General features: G+C 40.4%; 1 protein-coding gene across 1 annotated transcript in view; it reads right to left on the bottom strand.

Annotated features, from left to right (window-relative positions):
- The window catches only part of pitx3 (paired-like homeodomain 3), a 23,364-nt gene extending 18,206 nt beyond the window's left edge, over nt 1-5,158 (bottom strand). The window contains exon 1 of the mRNA XM_019881856.1: nt 4,929-5,158. The gene's annotated coding sequence lies outside the window, so the exon portion shown is untranslated. The remainder of the gene's footprint in view (nt 1-4,928) is intronic.
- Nucleotides 5,159-6,233: the final 1,075 nt, after the last annotated feature.

Genomic DNA, 6,233 nt, shown 5'->3' with positions numbered 1-6,233 from the left:
TAATAATAATAATAATAATAATAATAATAATTAGACACTCTCCTCTCATCCGTTCTGAAATTTGACATTTGATAGACAGAAAGTGCAGCCAGTCATATCGCTGTTGCATCCCTCACCACGCATAGAAGGGCGCTAACTTTCAAAACTAGCTGTTTCCATTTTGGTCTGTCGACTCTAAACTTATAATAATAAAGTATAAAAATTGATTAATGGGACCAAGTAAGCCAAGTATTTCCAGATAGAGTGAGGGAAGGATTTTTGTTTTGCGGTGGACTCCATAGCGCGGCGTCTCCGACTTGCCGCTGAGCGGGCGGGCCAGGGGGAAGCAGACGACGAGCTCGGGCGTGCGCTCGCGGTTTCCCCAGCGCTGGAGAATGACGTGCAGGACGGAGGAGACGTCCACCCGGGTACCCTCCAATGGCGTGTCACGGCTATCAGTTGGTGTGCTGTCGGTGGGGTTGGCGACCGGCTGACGGGTATGTTAAGCCGGTCGGTCCGCCCCGGGCGCTTGCCGAAGGAGGGAATGTGGAGCAGGATTTTCGGGCCATTGATTTAAAACATTAAGTCCGAGTACCCGTTCCAATATTACTGAGGTTCATTGGGAGGTGTGTGAAAGGTTTGTTACCAGCAGGTCCGGTCTAGATTCCGTCGCCTGGCTGATTTCATTCACCGCAACTCATCAGAATTAAGTAGGGATAGAAAATGTTCAATGTGTTATGCAATCTGTATTGATGCACTTATGCAAAGCACACCAATACATAATGTATCTAGAAATAATTCGAACTGTATTTTTAAATAATTAAATATATCGCTTGGACTTGGTCTTTTAATCAATATTTTGCATGTTGAAACACTGTGGGCATCCTGCTTTACATTACAAACACATCATTGAACCGACTCCAGTGTGGGTCCAGTTGTGGGACCTCCTCACAAACGAGATGTGTCATCTCAAGGTTTTTTGTTTTTTTTTAACCACATTAAGAAAGTAATTTTCAACAGTGGCCCCCTGTCTCGGGAAAGGGGTATCATTTTTTGGACAGTGTGCAAAAATGGCTTTGAACAAAGAAAATTAGATTTTTTTTTTCTGAAAAATACAACACATTCTTTGGATTGATTTCAGCGCAACCAGCTACAAATGAGATTTTACCTTTTACGTGTAAAGTGACACGACTAAGTTATTTTTGCAATGAGATCCAACTGTACATTAAAGTCGAAAGGAAATAATCTTGTGTTGGAGAGACATCAATAGAGTCAGATCTCCTTATCTTTGAATAGAACATCTGCATCCTTGTTGATGCATATATGAGATGGTATTAAACCATATGTCATATTTTAAAAAAAGAAGTTATGACCTTTTGCAGCATAACATATCAGGCTCTGCAATCTTAAATCCGTAAACCACATTTACTGACAATTGATGAAGCGGTTCAGATAATGCATGGATGAATTCATATTTCCCGTATCATATGCTTTCTGACTCAATTTAAGTTAAAAGTGTCTTTCCGAAGCGAAAATATATTTAAAGTTACTGTACTAGCTTTTATTACGCCTGCGGCTGAATTATTTTGATGTGATCACTGACTGGATTGTCACGAAATGTTTATGTGATTACAGAGGTTGGACAAAAAATATGACACTTGAATACAAAGTGAACAACATGATGCATTTAGAGCAACTGCATATACATTTATTTGTAGCCACTCTGCATAAGCATGCTGATGACGAGTTTAATAAAACAGAATACTGTACCGTATGTGTGAAATCTGAGACGTGAACCTCAACACTGCAAACATTTTGTGGAGATTATGATGCGAGAGAATTGCATCTGTTTTCCATTGCGCATTCGTGAGAATTATCATCGCCTTTCAGAAAAGATGAGAAGACTCCAAAATTGGTTTTCAAAGCCATGGGCTATAAGTCCTTTCTTGGGAAAGAACATTTGAGGCTGTATAAGGTCATAAACTCCTAGTAGAGAGATTAGCTTTGTAAGCACGCTGCCTTAGTGTGGTGGCTTTGGATTAATGGGCTCCTGATACAGAATTGTGGGCTAAAATTGATTTGGGGTTCAGAAAGCTCCACTTTGCCTTAATTGTTCACATACATGTAAATAGTGCATCAGAGTGACATTCATTTTGTTTTGAACATACACACAGTATTTTTAAAGTACTGTATCACTCAAATAGTATATGAACAGTATAACTAAAAGAAAAATACACAGCTATGTTGCTTGTGAAACCATCTCATCTGGTTCCCATCCGTGAACCAAGTGTCAAAATACAAACACTCTAAATTTAAATGAACTAGTTTGAATTGTAAAATGGAGTCCTCGGGTGATCTTCCTTGGATCGAGTACAGTATATGTCCTCTGTGCTAAAACCAAAGTTTACAATTCGGTCCCAAAAAAACAAGTCCCTTTTTGAAGGAATTGAGTCAGTAATTTGTAATTTGCAAGAAAGAAATGCAGTGCCGCACTACCCAAACTCTTTGGAACTGTGGAGCCAGGGTTTTTACCAGGCAACAACGACTAGTTTCTTTTTTTTGAGGAGAGGGGTGTGTAATATGATTGTAATACAACCCAGAGGGGCGATATATATCTGACAGTGATGGATGGCCAGACAGAGTGGTGTCAATGTGGTGCTGAGAGGCCCACGGCTTGGCACTGCCAGTCATTTTGTCCAGAACAAGGTGTCAGCACCCTAACGCCTCCTCCCTCCCCATTCCTGCCTGCCCTTCCCAGCCTATACACACACGCCAGGGGGGCCACTTGACAATATTTCCAAAATCAAGATCCTTCTACACCCAGCTACCCTCCCCTCCCGCTAATGACCAACAACCTGCCACAAAGGCTAACAAGGTGCGTGACTGTAGAACTGAAATGTGCACTTCACTTGGGAGGTTAATGACAGTGCAGTGTCCATGTAATATTAAAAAAATAATAATATTGCAAGCATGTGGGTGACTTTTCTCTTGATGCTGGGGCCATGTTCGTCTAGCTAGATGAATATTCGATTTGCGTTGGCTGTGCTCATTAGCATAAGCAGTATGCCAGTAACACCGATCTCATTTAAAATATATATGAGGATGGTGAAAATAATAAAAAAGATAATAAAGGATGTAAAAATCCGCTCATATTTCGGGAGATTGCCCCGTCCATCTGGCGGTCCGTTGTGCAGAATGTTCGCATTTGCACGGACAGCAGCTATCAGCGCGGGAATTATTCATAAACGCGTCGAGAATTAATTCTAGGGATTAAGAGTTGATTAAGATGTGTGTCACTTTGCTGTCTGAGAACTTATTAAGGGCCTCCTTGAAGAGACGGCAGATGGAATTTCGGTCCGATGTTTGTAGATGTTAATTCGGGCCCTCCTATAACACTCATTTGCATATGATTGAAGGAGGCCGAGACCTGCACAATCAAACACTACCTCCAAATAACTGACTGAGGACGTCCGTACTTACGCTCCTATTTTAGATAGTTTGTCAGAGAAATAAATGTTAGTTCTTTCACATGTGGAAATTGCCGTGAAGAACGACGTATCATGGCAAATTCATTGTTTTTTTTCTAAACATTTTAACTTATCTTTACTTCTCCGCTTGTACGACGACAACAAATTCCTATACAGTAGGTTAGTTTTCAATTATAAATGTATTCTTTCAATTTTAAATGTATGCTTATTTTAGCCAATTTGCATTGGTGGAATAAACACAAACAAAACAAGAACAAAAAAATAAACAAAAATGTTTTCTGAATCCGAATCTACTGTGAGTGTATGTGTGTGTGTGCGTATATATATATATATAAAATGACATATTGAAGTTTTAAAACTAATTTTTAAATTAGGGAAAAGTAATAATAAATTAGGCCTACTATTGATTGAATGAATAGGCCTACATATAATACATTATTTTATTTTTTAATTTTAAATTATTTTCACGTGTATCACTGTCACTTCAGCAGGCTGTGTTCTCCCACGGCAAAACCACAAAAAAGAACGGCACTGCCGCAAAACGTTTAACTAAATTAACATTGCCGTGTGTCGTTGCTGGGAGGCGAGCGCAATATTGTAAACTAGATTTGATTTGTCGTCTATCTGATTTATTTTTGTTGTTGTTTTTGTAGAGATTCTGATTGTTAAATTGAAAATGTAAATCTGGCCAACAATAACAATAGTTTACTGAAACAGATTATCATATACCAGGCAGTAGATCATGAAACAATACCGAAATGTTTGTTTCTATTCGGCAAATCTCATTTCCAAAACGTTTGATCAAACGGGTTTTATTTACTTTACATTCAAAAAATATTATTTCACATACAGCCTAAATGTATCGTATCACTTTTAATCTAATCCTCGAAAATAATGATGAGGTAATGACGTACTTTTAAAATATATTTACCTTAACAGAATACTTTTTGAAAATTGATAGTGAACTTCGACTTGTTTATTACTCGCGCGGCTGTGCGTGTTTAGGGAGGGGCGGGTAGGGAGGGGGCTTATAGAGCAGTGTCTCTTGTGGCCCCGCAACCACCTGCCACCTATCAATTTTGGACCTCGAAATATTTTTCACAGACTTGTCTGCCTCTGGGAAGTCAGTCGTGTGTATTTCCTATGGAGTAATAAAATAATTTCAATTAATGTGCGCTATAAATTGCAGGCAGTTCATTTTCAAATGCAAGAACAAATCAATATCACGTTTGGTCCATTGCATTTAAAATAATAATCTGCTTTAAAAAATAAAGGTAGTTTGCTTTTATTGTGGACTTTCTGCCTGTGCCCAATAAGAAGTTTAATTCAACGCAGATCATCTGTTAAATCAACCAAATGGCGTAAACACGCGTAGTCATTTTCATGTCTGCTTTTCGGAAAACGTGTATGAGAAGAACAAGTTCTCGACAGGCAGGGAAAAGTGCGGCTGCGAGCACTTACATCCAATCCCGGTCTGGTTATATTAATCCGTAGAGAAGGCAAAGAGCTTTGCTGCGGGCCGCTGGCTGTCCTGGCTTCAGGTGTGACGGTGACATGGACAAAAAGTTCATCGGTTTGACAAAAAGTCACAAAAGCTAGTCGAGAGTCGGTGAGTGAGTTGCTTTCCTCGCAGTTTGTCTCCCCTCTGTGCTGTCATGTAGACTGCAAGAACAGTGCGGTTGGATCCCACACACAATGTAGGGGTGGGCAGAGAGGGTGGGGGCTGCTTTCATGCGAAATATTGTGTGTGTGACAGCGAGGTCCACTAAAGGACGGCCCCCATATCTCGGGACGCTCTCCCTCACTCACTCACTCCGGCACGCGCACACACACACACACACACACACGCACACACACACACACACGCGCGCGCGCGCGCGCACACACATACGCATGCGCGCCCGCGAAAAGTCCCTTATTCCCCCCCACCCCCGAATTGATACGGAATTGCTGATAGGCTATTTTCTGCAATGTAACAAAAATGGTTACCAGAAAGTGATATGGGTGGGACTCCACAAAAGAAGACCGACCGGCCTGCCACGAAGCCATCCAAATCACGGGAGATTCATAGCTCAGAATTTGAGTTCAAAGGCAATGTGCCCATTTTGAGCTAACAAGGAAAGGGAAGGGCTATTGTCCTTGTGAGTATCATGCAAAGTATGACAATAGTCTGATGAACAAACCAGAAGTCATCTCACAAAACAAAAGGAAGAGTGAAGCAGTGGATGAAATGGTTAGTCGCTCCTAATGCAAGGAAAACCTGGAGGTGGCCAGTGATTCTGACACACAAAATGTTGGATGTTGCCTCCCTCAATTCCTTCGCCAATTTTCGTCATAGTGATGTGTTTACTTGTAGTTTCTTTTGTTTGGTCATGGAATGGAAATGGAAATGTGAAATATTATGAACATTAAAAAAAAGAGAATGTATGGTTATCAAAACCAAAATATTTCAAGACCACTTGGAGCGTCCAATAATTATTTTGATTTTTCAAAAGATCGAATAAATTAAAACTCAGTCAACATGGAATAACATGAAGAAACAAATGTTATGCATTAGATGGAATGTGATTATGTCATGCATCAAAGTGGTGAGACATCTAAGAACAATGTTGAATTGTGGAAAATTTTAATGATAATTTAAATATTTAATAACCTAAACTAATAGGCTCCAGCTCACCCCTGGTACCCTCGTGAGGATAAAGGGATGGATCGATGGACAACCTGGACTGCCAGTTGGCTCTCATGGCTTGAGGCAGAGGGCAGCCA

Source organism: Hippocampus comes, unplaced genomic scaffold, assembly GCF_001891065.2.
Source record: "Hippocampus comes isolate QL1 unplaced genomic scaffold, H_comes_QL1_v1.1 scaffold36, whole genome shotgun sequence".
In the NCBI taxonomy this organism is placed as follows: domain Eukaryota; kingdom Metazoa; phylum Chordata; class Actinopteri; order Syngnathiformes; family Syngnathidae; genus Hippocampus; species Hippocampus comes.
Note: the sequence above shows the minus strand (reverse complement) of the source record. Positions and strands in the feature narration are given on the sequence as shown.